Here is an 18,245-nt window from a genome sequence, read left to right on the forward strand (position 1 = left end):
TTAAAAAGACACGTGTACCTCAATGTTCATTGAAGCACTGTTTACAATAGCCAGGACATGGAAGCAAGCAGATGTCCATTGGCAGATGAATGGATCAGGAAGTGTGGTACATATACACAATGGAATATTATTTAGTGATAAAAAGGAATGCATTTGAGTCCATTCTAATGAGGTGGATGAACCTAGAGCCTATTACACAGAGTGAAGTAAGTCAGGAAGAGAAAGACAAATATCATATATTAGCACATATCAGTTCAGTTCAGTTATATGGAATCAAAAGATAGTACCAATGATCCTGCATGCAGGGCAGCAAAGGAGACACAGACATAAAGAACAGACTTTTGGACTCAGTGGGAGAAGGAGAGGGTGGGATGATTTGAGAGAATAGCATTGAAACATATACAATATCATATGTACAACAGCCAGTGGGAGTTTGATGTATAATGCAGGGAACCCAAAGCTGGTACTCTGTGACAACCTGGAGGGATGACGTAGGGAGGGATGTGGGAGGGGGATTCAGGAGGGAGGGGTTCATATGTATGCCTATGGCTGATTCATGTTGATGTATGGCAGAAGCTATCACAATATTATGAAGTTAACTATCCTCCAATTAAAATACTTTTTAATTGGTTTGCACATGGCAAACCACATGCAAGTCCTTGCACAGCAAGGGAAGGAGAACTGTTTTATAGGGCGGGAAAGGAAGTTGGGAGGACAATAATAAATAAAGAGCCCATGGCTTGTCAGTGGTTGAATTATTGTCAGGAAAGACAAGGAGATCTCAGGGTGTGAGAGCTCCCCTCTGGTCTCCCAGTTTTAATTAATTGAAGTTTCTGTTGATTAACTTCTTACATATTTAAGAAAGAAATAAAAATGATTTGCTGAAATTCATGCTGTCTAAATGTCTTCTAATCTAATGAACCTATGGGTACAAAAAATGTAACATTAACAATGACAGTCTAGATTCTGTCAACTCATTTCCTGGTGCTTGAATCAGGACCTTTGGCAGGCCCTGCTTCTGTGTCTCATCAGTTAAAATATCTTCTAGTTATTTCTTGAAGCATTTCTAGGAAGTTTCTCTGATGTGCTCAGGAGCACATGTCCTTTGAGACTAATGCCCAAGATTCACTTGTGGGAGACATTTCCCATGACCACTTTTGCCAATCCTCCATGTGAGAACAGTGCCCCCTGCCTTGGGTCCTATCTCCTGCTGCTCCCAAAACTGCAAAACTTGAGGGATATTAAACCAACTGCTGTATCCTTCAGGTTCACGATCCATAGTTCCTCTTAGCTACATTTCTACAAGAGGTGCCTGCAGAAACAGGTATGTATTCCAAACATTTCTGACTGGAACTTCCAAGGATATAACGATTTCACAGCTCAGGATCTAACTATAGAGGCGTCTATATGTCTTGCAGCATGGTTTTATTTTTCTCTGACACAGAGGGGAATGAAGAACAGAGTGTTTATATTTATGACACAGGAGGAAACCACAGTAGAAATATTCAAGCCCAGATCCAGTTGCCCACTTTTTCCCTTGACTCTGTTCCATCCCCTCTTCTTTCCCTCATGACTCAAAAGGATGCTCCTTCTTTTTTTGTGCCTCACTCCTTGTCTCCATTATCCAGGACTTTACACCACTCATTATTTCTTCTCCTGAATTTTGTATCAGTCTCTCTACTGGCTTCTTTCCCTCATGTTAAGTCTGCCTATAAGACTATAAATGTCAGTGATGTCAGCAACATCATGGCATAGATATCCTCTTTTCTTTTCTACCTTTTAAACAACCAAATAGGCATCCATCCCCAAACAAAAGCACCTCTGTGGAAGTTGTGGATCCAATATCATGTTCCAAGAGCCCGAGGAAGAGTCTCTCCCACCGGGGCATTTGGTAATAAGCAGATAAACATCAGTAGAGTCTGCAGAATTAGCAGGAGCCTGCAAAGCTACACCAACCCCTCTTGGCCATGAACAGGGAAAACCTGGAGAGTGCCAATTGGCAGACACTCATGGACAACAAAGAGTCTGTGGAACTCCAGCCTTCCCAAGGGAAAATTACAGCGTGCCACTGGAGCAAAAGAATGCACTGACTAGGGTAAAAGAAACATTGCTAAACGTCATCCCTTCCCCAAGGCTACACAGCACAGGACTAAACTAGCTGCTGGAGACTTCACTGAGGGTAAAAAGGAAGAGGGTGAGGGAGTGTGTGGCTATCCCAGCTGTGGGACACTGCAGAAGAAACCCATTTCTCTCAAGCAGCGCCCAAAGTACTGAGGTGGGACATCCATGACTACAGCAAAGAGTAGACTGGGAAAGAGAGAGAGAAGAATATAACAGGGCATTAAAGGATATGGTTCCTCCTGACTGTGCTCAGAACTTCAGCAGGAAATCTACCTATGAGCTTCTGGGAGCACTTCACTCTAGGATTTCACCCCCAGGCCTATGGACACCCCAAATGTCCCAAGTGCCAAATCCAAACTTCCGCTATTCTGTGGCCAGCTCTTCTGCAGGCTACTGAGTGTGGGGACAAACGTGAACTCCAATAAACAGAGTGCTCTCAGAAAATCAGATCAGGATCTGTGATAAGGGAGAAATCACAAACTTGAATTGTAGCACTACTTCCTGGAAAATAAAAGAGTTTTCAGCTGCCAACATTTTGAGATGTAAGAACAAGAGATAGAAACACTTAAGAATTCTGCCTTGAAAGGGAGAAAGAAGTGTGAAATAGGTGTATTCATACAGGTCAGAGAAATTATCATCTATACCAGGACAACTGTACATCCCACCCAAAGGCAATCAGTAAAGCTTTGAGGAGGTGGCTGCTATTTCAAATGTGAAATCAGTAATGAAAAACTCCAAGAAACATGAAGAACTAAGAAAATATGTCATCATCAAAAGATAACAAAGGTTCTCCAATAACTGAATTCAATGATACGGAATTTTGCCAACTAGCTGATAAAGAGTTCAAAACAGCTTTTAAGGAGAAAACTTAGCAATGTATAAGAAGATACCAAAAGATAATCCGACAAAATTAGGAAAACAATATGTGAACAAAATGAGAAATTTAACAAAGAGATAACAGTCATAAAAATGAACTAAAAGGAAATTCAGAACTGAAGAGTTCGAGTAAAGTAGAAAATATACCAGAGAGTATCTATAGCAGAGTAGATAAATGGAAGATAGAAACAATGATCTAGAGGATAACAGCTTTGAAATAACACAGAGGAGAACAAAAGAAAAAATATAAAAAAGTAAAGAAAGTGTATGTGATTTATAGAACTCCATCAAGCATGCAAGTATTAGAATAATTTGGACTCCAAAAGGAGGAGAGGAGAGGAAATTTTATTTAAAGAAAATATGAGAACTTTCCAAACCTAGGGAGAGACTTGGGCATTCTAGTTCATAAAATTATAGATCATTTTTTAGCTCAATGCTAAAGATCTCCAAAACAGTATCATGAAACTGTTAAAAATCGAAGACAAAGACAAATTCTAAAAGCAGTCAGAGAAAAAAAATATTGTAACCCACAAAAGAACTCCTTTCAAGCTATCAGCAGTTTTCTTAGCAGAAACCCATTAGGCCAGAAGAGTGGAATGCATATTCAAAGCGAAGAAAGGAAAAAACTGCCACAACAAGAATATTCTATCCAACAAAGTTATCATTCCAACATGAAGGGGAAATAAAGACTTTCCCAGAAGAACTGAGGGGGTTCATCACCACTAAATCTGCCTTGCAAGAAATGCCAAAAAGAGTTTTTCAAGCTAAAATAAAAAAGTGATAATTAGTGACATGAAAATGTACAAAAACATACAACACATGGGTAAAGTTAAATACACAGTTAGATTTAGAAAATTCTAATTATTAGAACGGTGTGGTAACCACCTAACTGTAGTCTAAAGGTTAAAGAAAAAGAGTATTTAAAATAACTGAAGCTAATTTAATTGGTTAATAAACATATAATATGGAAAAAGGTAAATTGTCACATCAGAAAAATAAAAGGGGGAAGGAAGTACAAGGGTGGAGCTTTTGTATGACTTCAAAGTTAAAATGGACTGTTTTATCTATTAGATGTTTTATGTCAGCCTCGTGGTAATCACAAAGCACAAATCTAGATTGGAACTACAAAAGAGTCACAGAACAATTAATAAGACAGGATTAGCAAGTCTTGTGAATGGTGGTGTTGGAGAAGACTCTTGAGAGTCCCTTGGACTTCAGGGAGATCCAACCAGTCCATCCTAAAGGAAATCAGTCCTTAATATTCATTGGAAGAACTGACGCTGAAGCTGAAACTCCAATACTTTGGCCACCTGATGTGAAGAGCTGACTCATTTGAAAAAGACCCTGATGCTGGGAAAGGTTGAAGGCAGGAGGAGAAGGGGACGACAGAGGATGAGATGGTTGGATGGCATCACCGACGCGATGGACATGAGTTTGAGTGAACTCCAGGAGTTGGTGATGGACATGGAGGCCTGGTGTGCTGCAGTCCATGGGGTCACAAAGAGTCGGACACAACTGAGTGACTGAACAGATTAGCAAGTCCTAACATATCAGTAATTACTCTAAGTGAAAGTGAATTGAATACACTAACCAAAAGGCATAGAGTGGCTACATGGATTAAAAAAAAAAAGACTCAACTATATGAGAAACGCTGGGCTGGAAGAAGCAAAAGCTGGAATCAAGATTGCCAGGAGAAATATCAATAACCTCAGATATGCAGATGACATCACCCTTATGGCAGAAAGTGAAGAGGAACTAAAAAGCCTCTTGATGAAAGTGAAAGAGGAGAAAGAAAAAGTTGGCTTAAAGCTCAACATGCAGAAAATGAAGTTCATGGCATCTGGTCCCATCACTTCATGGGAAATAGATGGGGAAACAGTAGAAACAGTGTCAGACTTTATTTTGGGGGGCTCCAAAATCACTGCAGATGGTGATTGCAGCCATGAAATTAAAAGATGCTTACTCCTTGGAAGGAAAGTTATCACCAACCTAGATAGCATATTGAAAAGCGGAGATATTACTTTGCCAAGAAAGGTCCGTCTAGTCAAGGCTATGGTTTTTCCAGTGGTCATGTATGGATGTGAGAGTTGGACTGTGAAGAAGGCAGAGCGCCAAAGAATTGATGCTTTTAAACTGTGGTGTTGGGGAAGACTCTTGAGAGTCCCTTGGACTGCAAGGAGATCCAACCAGTTCATCCTAAAGGAGATCAGTTCTGGGTGTTCGTTGGAAGGACTGATGCTGAAGCTGAAACTCCAATACTTTGGCCACCTCATGCAAAGAGTTGACTCACTGGAAAAGACCCTGATGCTGGCAGGGATTGAGGGCAGGAGGAGAAGAGGAAGACAGAGGATGAGATGGCTGGATGGCATAACCGACTTGATGGACATGAGTTTGAGTGAACTCTGGGGGTTGGTGATGGACAGGGAGGCCTGGCATGCTGTGATTCATGGGGTTGCAAGGAGTCAGACATGACTGAGTGACTGACCTGAACTGAACTGATATGCTGTCTACAAGAGATTCACTTCAGATTTAAGGACACTTACAGACTGAAAGTGAAGAAATGGGAAAAGCTATTCCATTCAAATGGAAATTAAAAGAAACTAGACTAAAAGCTGGTTATTTGAAGATAAGAAAAATTGATAAACCTTTAGCCAGACTAATCAACAAAAAATGAAAGAGGACTCAAATCAATAAAATTAGAAAAGAAAAAGGAAAAGGTACAACAGACACCACAGAAATACAAAGAATCATAAGTGACTATACAAGTAACTATATATCAATAAAATGGACAACCTGGAAAATACAGACAAATTCTTAGAAAAGCACAATCTCCCAAGAATGAAACAGGAAGAAATAGAAAATAAGAACAGACCAGTCATAATTACCTAAATTGAAAGTGATTAGGAAACCTCCAACAAAAAGTCCAGGACTAGATCATTTCACAGGTGCATTCTATCAAATATTTAGATAAGAGTTAACATCTATCCTTCTGAAACTGCTCCAAAAAAAAAAAAATTGCAGAAGAAGGAACACTCCAAACTCATTCTATGAGGCTATCATCACCCTGACACCAAAACCAGACAAGGATACCACAAAAAAAGAAAATTACAGGCTAATATCACTGATGAACATAGATACAAAAATACCCAACAAAATACTTGCAATCTGAATCCAACAATACATTAAAAGGATTATTATGCACCATGATCATGGGCTTCTCAAGTGGCTCAGCGTTAAAGAATCCACCTACCAATGCAAGAGAGGTGGGTTCAGTCCCTGGGTCTGGAAGATCCTCTAGAGGAGGAAATGGCAACCTACTCCAGTATTCTTGCCTGGAGAATTCCATAGACAGAGGAGCCTGGTGGGCTACAGTCCATAGGGCTGCAAAGAGTCAGATGTGTTTGAGCATGCATGCACCATGATCAAGTGAGATTTGTCCCAGAGATGCAAGGATTTTTCAATATCCACAAATCAGTGTGATACACCACATCAACAAATTGAAGAATAAAAACCATATGATTATCTCAATAAATGGAGAAAAAACTTTTTAAAAATTAATTTTATTTATTTTAATTGGAGACTGATTACAATATCGTGGTGGTTTTTGCCATACATTGACATGAATCAGTCATGGGTGTACATGTGTCCCCCCATCCCAAATCCCCCACCCACTTCCCTACCCATCCCATCCCTTTGGGTTTTTCCAGTGCTTTTGATGTAATTCAACACCCATTTATCTTAAAAGGGCACATACCACAACATAATAAAGACCATATACAACAAACCTACTGGTAACATACTTAATGATGAAAAATCAAAAGCATTTCCTCTAAGAACAGAATAAGACAAGGATGTCCACTGTCACCACTTTTATTCAACATAGTTCTAGAAGTACTAGCTATGGCAATCAGAGAAGAAAAAGAAATAAATGAAATCAAAATTGGAAAAGATGTTAAGCAGTCACTGTTTGCAGATGACATGATAATATACATAGAAAATCCTAAGAGTGCTATCAGCCAACTACTAGAGCTGATCAATGAATTTGGTAAGGTTGCAGGTTACAAAATTAATACACATAAATCTATTGCATTTCTATATATTAACAATGAAAGATCAAGAGAAATTAAAGAATCCCATTTATCATCATATCAAAAACAATAAAATACCAGGAATAAACTTACCTTGTTTCAAATCCTGAAAGATGATGCTGCGAAAGTGCTGCACTCAATATGCCAACAAATTTGGAAAACTCAGCAGTGGCCACAGGACTGGAAAAGGTCAGTTTTCATTCCAATCCCAAAGAAAGGCAATGCCAAGGAATGCTCAAACTACTGCACAATTGCACTCATCTCACATGCTAGTAAAGTAATGCTCAAAATTCTCCAAGCCAGGCTTCAGCAATACGTGAACTGTGAACTTCCTGACGTTCAAGCTGGTTTTAGAAAAGGCAGAGGAACCAGAGATCAAATTGCCAACATCCGCTGGATCATGGAAAAAGCAAGAGAGTTCCAGAAAAACATCTATTTCTGCCTTATTGACTATGCCAAAGCCTTTGACTGTGTAGATCACAATAAACTGTGGAAAATTCTGCAAGAGATGGGAATAGCAGACCACCTGACCTGCCTCTTGAGAAATCTGTATGCAGGTCAGGAAGCAGCAGTTAGAACTGGACATGGAACAACAGACTGGTTCCAAATAGGAAAAGGAGTATATCAGGGCTGTATATTGTCACCCTGCTTATTTAACTTCTATGCAGAGTACATCATGAGAAATGCTGGACTGGAAGAAACACAAGTTGGAAACAAGATTGCCAGGAGAAATATCAATAATCTCAGATATGCAGATGACACCACCCTTATGGCAGAAAGTGAAGAGGAACTAAAAAGCCTCTTGATGAAAGTGAAAGAGGAGAGTGAAAAATTTGGCCTAAAGCTCAACATTCAGAAAACGAAGATCATGGCATCCAGTCCCATCACTGCATGGGAAATAGATGGGGAAACAGTGGAAACAGTGTCAGACTTTATTTTTGGGGGCTCCAAAATCACTGCAGATGGTGATTGCAGCCATGAAATTAAAAGACGCTTAGTCCTTGGAAAAAAAGTTATGACCAACCTAGATAGTATAGTCAAAAGCAGAGACATTACTTTGCCGACTAAGGTCCGTCTAGTCAAGGCTATGGTTTTTCCTGCGGTCATGTATGGATGTGAGAGTTGGACTGTGAAGAAGGCTGAGCACTGAAGAATGGATGCTTTTGAACTGTGGTGTTGGAAAGGACTCTTGAGAGTCCCTTGGACTGCAAGGAGATCCAACCAGTCCATTCTGAAGGAGATCAGCCCTGGGATTTCTTTGGAAGGAATGATGCTAAAACTTAAACTCCACCTCATGTGAAGAGTTGACTCATTGGAAAAGACTCTGATGCTGGGAGGGATTGGGGGCAGGAGGAGAAGGGGATGACAGAGGATGAGATGGCTGGATGGCATCACTGACTCGATGGACATGAGTCTGAGTGAACTCCGGGAGTTGGTGATGGACAGGGAGGCCTGGCGTGCTGCGATTCATGGGGTCGCAAAGAGTTGGACACGACTGAGTGACTGAACTGAAGGAAATAAAAGACCTCTGCTGTATTCTGAAAACTATAAATACTGATGGAAGAAACAGAAAATGACAAAGAAGGTGGAAAGAGATAACATGTTCTTGAATTGGAAGAATCGATGAGGGCAAAATGACTACCCCAGGCAATCTACAGATTCAGTGCAATCCCTACCAAATTATCAATGGCATTTTTTCACAGAACTAGAACAAAAAAATCTTAAAATTAGTGTGGAGACAAACAAATGACTCCAAATAGCCAAAGTAATCTTGAGAATGAAAATGGAGCTGGAGGAATCAGGTTCCCTGACTTCAGACTACCATATGCTACAAAGCGATAGGCATCAAAACAGTATGTTACTGGCACAAAATGGAAGAATAGATAATGAGATAGGACAGAAAGCCCAGAAATAAACCCATGCACCTATAAACCCAATAAAACTACAAAAAAGGAGTCAAGACTACACAATGAAAAAAAAGACAGTCTTTTCGATAATGGTGCTGAAAAAACTGGACAGCTACATGTTAAAAAATGAAATTAGAACACACTTTAATACTACACACAAAATAAACTCTAGATGGATTAAAGACCTAAATGTAAGAACGGCTAAGTCGTGTCCAACTCTGTGCGACCCCAAAGGTGGCAGCCCACCAGGCTCCACCATCCCTGGGATTCTTCAGGCAAGAACACTGGAGTGGGTTGCCATTTCCTTCTCCAATGCATGAAAGTGAAAAGTGAAAGTGAAGTTGCTCAGTAAGTGTCCAACTCTTCGTGACCCCATGGATTACAGCCTACCAGGCTCCTCCATCCATGGGATTTTCCAGGCAAGAGTACTGGAGTGGGTTGCCATTGCCTTCTCCAAAATGTAAGAACAGACAGTATAAACTCTTAAAGGAAAACAGAACACTCTTTGACATAAATCACAGCAGTATCTTTTTCTATTATGTCTTCCAGAATAATGGAAATAAAAACAAAAATTAACAAATGGGGCTTAACTCAACTCAAAAGCTTTTGCACAGCAAAGGAAACCATAAACAAAATGAAAAGATAAACCATAGAATATATTTGCAAATGATGTGACCAACAAGGGATTAAGTGTATGTGTGCTCAGCCATGTCTGACTCTTTATGACCTCATGGACTGTAGCCTGCCAGGCTGCTCTGTCAATAGGATTTCCTAGGCAAGAATACTGGAGTGGGTTTCATTTCCCTATCCAGGGGATCATCCCAATCCAAGGACTGAACCCACATCTCTTGCATCTCATGCACTGGCAGGTGGATTCTTTACCACTAGCATCACCAGGGAAGCCCAACAAGAGATTAGTCTCTGAAACTTACAAATAGTAAAATTCACATGGCTTAATATCATAAAAATAAACAACCCAAGCAAAAAATGAGCAGAAGACCCAAATAGACATTTCTCCAAAAAAGACATACAGATTGTCAAGAGGCACATGAATGTTAACATTGCTTCTTATTAGAAAAATGCAAATCAAAACTACAGTAGGACATCACCTCACATTAGTCAGAGTGGCTGTCATGGAAAAATCCACAAAAAATAAATGCTGGAAAGGTGTGGACAAAAGGGAACCCTCCAACACTGTTGGTGAGAATGTAAATTGGTATAGCCACTGTGGAGAACAGTATGGAGGTTCCTTAGAAAACTAAAAATGGAGCTACCATATGATCCAGGAATCCTACTCCAAGGCATATATCTGGAGAAAAAAATATATATACATGTCTGCAAGAATACGTGCATCTCCATGTTCATCACAGCACTGTTTACAATAGCCAAGACTTGGAAACAACCTAAAGGTCCACTGATAGATGAATAGATAAAAAAGATGCAGTACATATATCCAATGGAATGTTACTCAGCCATTAAAAAGCATGAAATAATGCTACTTGCAACTATGCTGACAGATCTAGAGATTGTCATAGAGTGAAGTAAGTCAGAGAGAGAGAGAAATACTGTGTGATATCACTTATATGTGGAATCTAAAAAAAAATACAAATAAACTTATTTACAAAATAGAAACAAACTCATTGACTTAGAAAACAAGTTTATGGTTACCAGAGAGGAACAGTGGGAGCAGGGGAGAGATAGTGAAGGAGTTTGGGATTTACATGTACACACTGCTATATTTAAAGTGGATAAGCAACAAGAACCTACTGCATAGCACAGGGAACTCTGCTCAATGTTATGTAACAACTTAAATGAGAAAATAATTTGAAAAAATATATAGACATGTATATGCATAACTGAATCACTTTACTGCATATCTGAAACTAACTCAACATTGTTAATCTATGTTGCTGTTGCTGTTCCCTCGCTAAGTTGTGTCTGACTCTTTGTGACCCATGAACTATGGTATGCAAGGCTTCCCAGTCCTCCATTATCTCCTGGAGTTTGCACAAGTTCATGTCTACTGAGTTGGTGATGCTATCTAACCATCCTATCCTCTGCTGTCTTCTTCTCATTTTGCCTTCAATCTTTCCCCTAATCAAGTATGCTCCAATATAAAATGAAAAGTTTTTTTTTAAGTGTTAAGATTAGAAATGGTTCCAACATACTTGGTATACCATTTCTAAAAGAGTGAAAAAACTGACATAAGTGGATTGTCATGGAAACTTGATTGAACTGAGAAGAATTTTTATTCCATTTAGTAATATTTTCCCTTGACACCTGGGACCAGTAGTCAAGGGCGTAACATACTAATAATCAAAACAATTTCCACAGGAAATTTTAAAAAAGAGAAAAAGGTTTCACTCAGTAACAAAGCAACATTTTGAAGAAACTGGATCATGAAGTACATATAATCAGATATATATGTAAAAACACCCACAAAAAATCTAAAAAAGAATTCATTTGAATCAGTTCTGATGAGATGGACGAAACTGGAGCCGATTATACAGAGTGAAGTAAGCCAGAAAGAAATACACCAATACAGTATACTAACACATATATATGGAATTTAGAAAGATGGCAATGACGACCCTGTATGCAAGACAGGAAAAAAGACGCAGCTGTCTATAACGGACTTTTGGACTCAGAGGGAGAGGGAGAGGGTGGGATGATATGGGAGAATGGCATTCTATCATGTATACTATCATGTAAGAATTGAACCGCTAGTCTATGTCTGACGCAGGATACAGCATGCTTGGGGCTGGTGCATGGGGATGACCCACAGAGATGTTATGGGGAGGGAGGTGGGAGGGGGGTTCATGTTTGGGAACACATGTAAGAATTAAAGATTTTAAAATTAAAAAATAAATAAATAAATAAATAAAGAAAGAAAGAAAAAAAAAATCTAAAATTGCTTTATGTATTATACTTGATTTTGTTCATTTTCCTATTTCTTTTCTCTCACTCTAAAATTGAGGGAATTTGGTTTTTAACTTTTTAATAAAAGTCTACTGACTATCTGCCCTAGACTGGTGTATTTCAGGACTAAGAAAGTATGTTTATAGCTTCATATAGAAATGGCATAGTTGATTTGTCACCAAAGACTTGTGCCCATCTGTTGCTTTCCAGAGTATGCTCTTATACCAGTCCCCTCTAAGTCTCAGATTAGCCACCTATAAGAAGGAGATCAGAATTCCTGTCTACCTGATTGTTACAATAATTCCATGAGAATATGCACAGAAAAACACAACCAGTAGATACTACAGATAATCGGTTTCCATGCATTGTCAGTGTGGTCTTTGTGTAGGAACACAAACACAGACACGTGGACAGTAAAGAGAAAATTACTTAGATCTAATCTACAAGCTTCCTTGAGACCATTTGTCTTGTAAATGGCCTGCTACCTACAATGAAGAATAATGGACCCACTCAATTATATTGAATCGAAATCTGCAACCATCTTTTAAGAATCTACTGTGGTAGAAACTAGAAATATTGAGATAAAAGAGAAGTGGTTCCTGCCCGCAAAGGACCCTTATCATGGATCTCCTTGGAGCTCTATATATTCACTTGCTTTATTTCTCCAACAAAAGTTTGTTGAACTTGTTGAGTTGACAAAATGTGTGCTAAGTCCTGTGACAACAATAGAGAATAAGGCATTTTTCATCCTTGACATTCTTGTGGTGTACACCAAAACAAAACACTTTTCTCAGCCTCCTCTAGTATAAAGAATAAACACTGATGGTCTGAACTTCACCAGTTACTTGCTCTTCAGTTGCTCACAATTGGACTTTCAGACTAATCACTGACTTTAAAAGACTATTTCTCTACCACAAAATTGTGAATCAGTTATACTCAAATAAAAATATTTTAAAGGCTACTTATTTCCGATTCAAAATGTTTTGGAGGCAAATATAAAAATTCTTCTTACCAAACATTCAAATGTTATTCCAAATGTCTCTGAAATAAAAATGGTGGATGGAGGAAAAATTAGATAAGAAAGCTGATGGCCCTAAGAGACAACAATTGCTCATTATTTACAAGGATCTTAAAAAGATCCCATGATTCCAATAACAAAGTGGCTGGTAGAGAGTGCTGAGGTGGATTGCTTACCATTAGAGAAAGCAAAAGCAATACCCAGCTATGGATGTGACTGGTGATAGAAGCAAGAGCCGATGCTGTAAAGAGCAATATTGCATAGGAACCTGGAATGCCAGGTCCATGAATCAAGGCAAATTGGAAGTGGTCAAACAAGAGATGGCAAGAGTGAACATCGACATTCTAGGAACCAGCGAACTAAAATGGACTGGAATGGGTGAATTTAACTCAGATGACCTTTATATCTACTACTGTGGGCAGGAATACCTCAGAAGAAATGGAGTGACCATCATGGTCAAGAAAAGAGTCCGAAATGCAGCACTTGGATGCAATCTCAAAAATGACAGAATGATTTCTGTTCATCTCCAAGGCAAACCATTCAATATCAGTTATCCAAGTCTATGTCCCAACCAGTAACACTGAAGAAGCTGAAGTTGAACGGTTCTATGAAGACCTACAAGACCTTTTAAAACTAACACCCCAAAAAGGTGTCCTTTTCATTATAGGGGACTGGAATGCAAAAGTAGGAAGTCAAGAAACACCTGGAGTAACAGGCAAATTTGGCCTTGGATTGCGGAATGAAGCAGGGCAAAGACTAATAGAGTTTTGCTAAGAAAATGCACTGGTCATAGCAAACACCCTCTTCCAACAACACAAGAGAAGACTCTACACATGGACATCCCAAGATGGTCAACACTGGAATCAGGTTGATTATATTCTTTGCAGCCAAAGATGGAGAAGCTCTATACAGTCAACAAAAACAAGACCAGGAGCTGACTGTGGCTCAGATCATGAACTCCTTATTGCCAAATTCAGACTTAAATTGAAGAAAGTAGGGAAAATCGCTAGACCATTCAGGTATGACCTAAATCAAATCCCTTATGATTATACAGTGGAAGTGAGAAATAGATTTAAGGGCCTAGAACTGATAGATAGAGTGCCAGATGAACTATGGAATGAGGTTCGTGACATTGTACAGGAGAAAGGGATCAAGATCATCTCCATGGAAAAGGAATGCAAAAAAGCAAAATGGCTGTCTGGGGAGGCCTTACAAATAGCTGTGAAAAGAAGAGAGGTGAAAAGCAAAGGAGAAAAGGAAAGATACAAGCATCTGAATGCAGAGTTCCAAAGAATAGCAAGAAGAGATAAGAAAGCCTTCCTCAGCGATTAATGCAAAGAAATCGAGGAAAACAACAGAATGGGAAAGACTAGAGATCTCTTCAAGAAAATTAGAGATACCAAGGGAACATTTCATGCAAAGATGGGCTCAATAAAGGACAGAAATGGCCTGGACCTAACAGAAGCAGAGGATATTAAGAAGATGTGGCAAGAATACACGGAAGAACTGTACAAAAAAGATCTTCACAACCCAGATAATCACGATGGTGTGATCACTCATCTAGAGCCAGACATGTTGGAATGTGAAGTCAAGTGGGCCTTAGAAAGCATCACTACAAACAAAGCTAGTGTAGGTGATGGAATTCCAGTGGAGCTGTTTCAAATCCTGAAAGATGATGCTGTGAAAGTGCTGCACTCAATATACCAGCAAATTTGGAAAACTCAGCAGTGGCCACAGGACTGGAAAAGGTCAGTTTTCATTCCAATTCCAAAGAAAGGCAATGCCAAAGAATGCTCAGACTACTGCACAATTGCACTCATCTCACACACTAGTAAAGTAATGCTCAAAATTCTCTAAGCCAGGCTTCAGCAATACGTGAACCGTGAACTTCCTGATGTTCAAGCGGGTGTTAGAAAAGGCAGAGGAACCAGAGATCAAATTGCCAACATCCGCTGGATCATGGAAAAAGCAAGAGAGTTCCAAAAAAACATCTATTTCTGCTTTCTTGACTATGCCAAGCCTTTGACTGTGTGTATCACAATAAACTGTGGAAAATTCTGCAAGAGATGGGAATACCAGACCACCTGACCTGCCTCTTGAGAAATCTGTATGCAGGTCAGGAAGCAGCAGTTAGAACTGGACATGGAACAACAGACTGGTTCCAAATAGGAAAAGGAGTACATCAAGGCTGTATATTGTCACCCTGCTTATTTAACTTCTATGCAGAGTACATCATGAGAAATGCTGGACTGGAAGAAACACAAGTTGGAATCAAGATTGCCGGGAGAAATATCAGTAACCTCAGATATGCAGATGACACCACCCTTATGGCAGAAAGTGAAGTGGAACTAAAAAGCCTCTTGATGAAAGTGAAAGAGGAGAGCGAAAAAGTTGGCTTAAAGCACAACATTCAGAAAATGAAGATCATGGCATCTGGTCCCATCACTGCCTGGGAAATAGATGGGGAAACAGTGGAAACAGTGTCAGACTTTATTTTTGGGGGCTCCAAAATCACTGCAGATGGTGACTGCAGCCATGAAATTAAAAGACGCTTAGTCCTTGGAAGAAAAGTTATGACCAACCTAGATGGCATATTCAAAAGCAGAGACATTACTTTGCCGACTAAGGTCCGTCTAGTCAAGGCTATGGTTTTTCCAGTAGTCATGTATGGATGTGAGTTGGACTGTGAAGAAGGCAGAGTGCCAAAGAATGGATGCTTTTGAACTGTGGTGTTGGAGGAGACTCTTGAGAGTCCCTTGGACTGCAAGGCGATCCAACCAGTCCATTCTGAAGGAGATTAGCCCTGGGGTTTCTTTGGAAGGACTGATGCTAAAGCTGAAACTCCAGTACTTTGGCCACCTCGTGCGAAGAGTTGACTCATTGGAAAAGACTCTGATGCTGGGAGGGATTGCGGGCAGGAGGAGAAGGGGACGACAGAGGATGAGATGGCTGGATGGCATCACAGACTCGATGGACGTGAGTCTGAGTGAACTCCGGGAGTTGGTGACAGACAGGGAGGCCTGGCATGCTGTGATTCACGGGGTCGCAAAGAGTCGGACATGACTGAGTGACTGAACTGAACTGAGAGAAATCACCCTAATGCCCTTCTTTCTTATTAAGTTCCAACATAATCTAGCTGAATGATTAAGTTTCCCCAATAAAAGGAAGACATTAAAATGAATACACCTTTGCTTTTATTTCCATTACTCTAGGAGGTGAAACATAGAGGATCTTATTGAAATTTATTGGAGATTTCTTTAAAAAAAAAAAAACACTAGGAATAAAACTTCCATATGACCCAGCAATCCCACTACTGGGCATATACCCTGAGAAAACCATAATTCAAAAGACATTCAGTTCAGTTCATTTCAGTCGCCCAGTCGTGTCCGACTCTTTGCGACCTCATGAATCGCAGCACACCAGGCCTCCCTGTCCATCACCATCTCCCAGAGTTCACTTAGACTCACGTCCATTGAGTCCATGATACCACCCAGCCATCTCATCCTCTGTCGTCCCCTTCTCCTCCTGCCCCCAATCCCTCCCAGCATCAGAGTCTTTTCCAATGAGTCAACTCTTTGCATGAGGTGGCCAAAGTACTGGAGCTTCAGCTTTAGCATCATTCCTTCCAAAGAAATCCCAGGACTGATCTCCTTTAGAATGGATTGGTTGGATCTCCTTGCAGTCCAAGGGACTCTCAAGAGTCTTCTCCAACACCACAGTTCAAAAGACATATGTACCCCCAAATTTATTGCAACACTATTTACAATAGCTAGAACGTGGAACCAACCTAGATGTCCATTGATAAATGAATGGATAAAGAGGTTATGGTACACATATACAATGGAATATTACTCAGCCATAGAAGGAATGAAATTGAGTCAGTTCTAGTGATGTGGATGAACCTGGAGCCTGTTAAAAATAGAGTGAGAGAAAGAGTACGTCAGAAAGAGAAAAACAGAGTAAGTCAGAAAGAGAAAAACAAATATCATATAATAACACATATATGGAATCTAGAACAATGGTACTAATGAATCTATTTTCAGGGCAGGAATAGAGAACAGATTTGTGGACACAGCAGGGGAAGCAGAGGGTGGGATGAACTGAGAGAGTAGCATTGACACATATATTACTACATGTAAAATAGATAACTAGTGGGAAGTTGCTGTGTGACACGGGGAACCCAACCTGGTGCTCCGTAACTACCTAGTGGGGTGGGAGGAAGTTTCAAGAAAGGGGGAACATACGTATGCTGCTGCTAAGTCACTTCAGTTGTGTCCGACTCTGTGCGACCCCATAGACAGCAGCCCACCAGGCTCCCCCGTCCCTGGGATTCTCCAGGCAAGAACACTGGAGTGGGTTGCCATTTCCTTCTCCAATGCATGAAAGTGAAAGTGAAGTCGCTCAGTCGTGTGTGACCCTCAGCGACCTGCAGCCTTCCAGGCTCCTCTGTCCATGGGATTTTCCAGGCAAAAGTACTGGAGTGGGGTGCTGTTGCCTGCTCCGGAACATATGTATACTTGTGGCTGATTCATGTTGTTGTATGGCAGAAACCAACGCAACAAAGTAAAGCAATTATCTTCCAATTAAAAATTAAATATATATTTAATATAAAACTACTAGAACTGCTAAACAGATTCAGTGAGGTAGCAGGAAACAAGATTATCATATAGAAATCCATTGCATTATTAGTGTTAATAATGAAATATTGAAAAGGGAAAGTTAAAAAGAATCTCTTTTAAAACAAAACATTTGAGGGCATTTTTTTCCCCTATATACTATATTCTAGCTAATGAATAAAGAAGAAGTGACAAAACCAAACTGTCTCTACTTCTCGTTCCATAATGGATCTAGGCAAAGATCATCAATGGCTGCTAACACAGACAACCAGGCATGCCCCTTGTAGAATAACAAGAGTATAATATAATCTGTCAGCTCTCCTTCTCCCATCAAGTCTGAATCCAATCAAATCTCTACATCCAGCTATCAATTAATGAAACTGCAGATGTTAGAAAAACATGTTAAATTATGTCAAAAGAATGTAATCAGTAAAATTCAGATTTTGTAAAACTTTACAGGACAAATGATTCAGTTTTTTCAACAAATTTGAAAAAGTTGTAGAGGAGAAGCCATAAAGACTTAAAAGATTTCTCAACTAACCACATTTATGGGCTTTATTTGGTACCAGTTCAAACAAACAAAATATGGCTCCACACAAACACTTGTATGTAAGTTTTTATGGCAACATTATTCATAATAGCCAAAAAATAAAAAGGATAGATAAATGTAGTATAGTATATCCATATAATGGATTATTCA

The sequence above is a fragment of the Budorcas taxicolor genome, chromosome 1 (genome assembly GCF_023091745.1).
Source record: "Budorcas taxicolor isolate Tak-1 chromosome 1, Takin1.1, whole genome shotgun sequence".
In the NCBI taxonomy this organism is placed as follows: Eukaryota; Metazoa; Chordata; class Mammalia; order Artiodactyla; family Bovidae; genus Budorcas; species Budorcas taxicolor.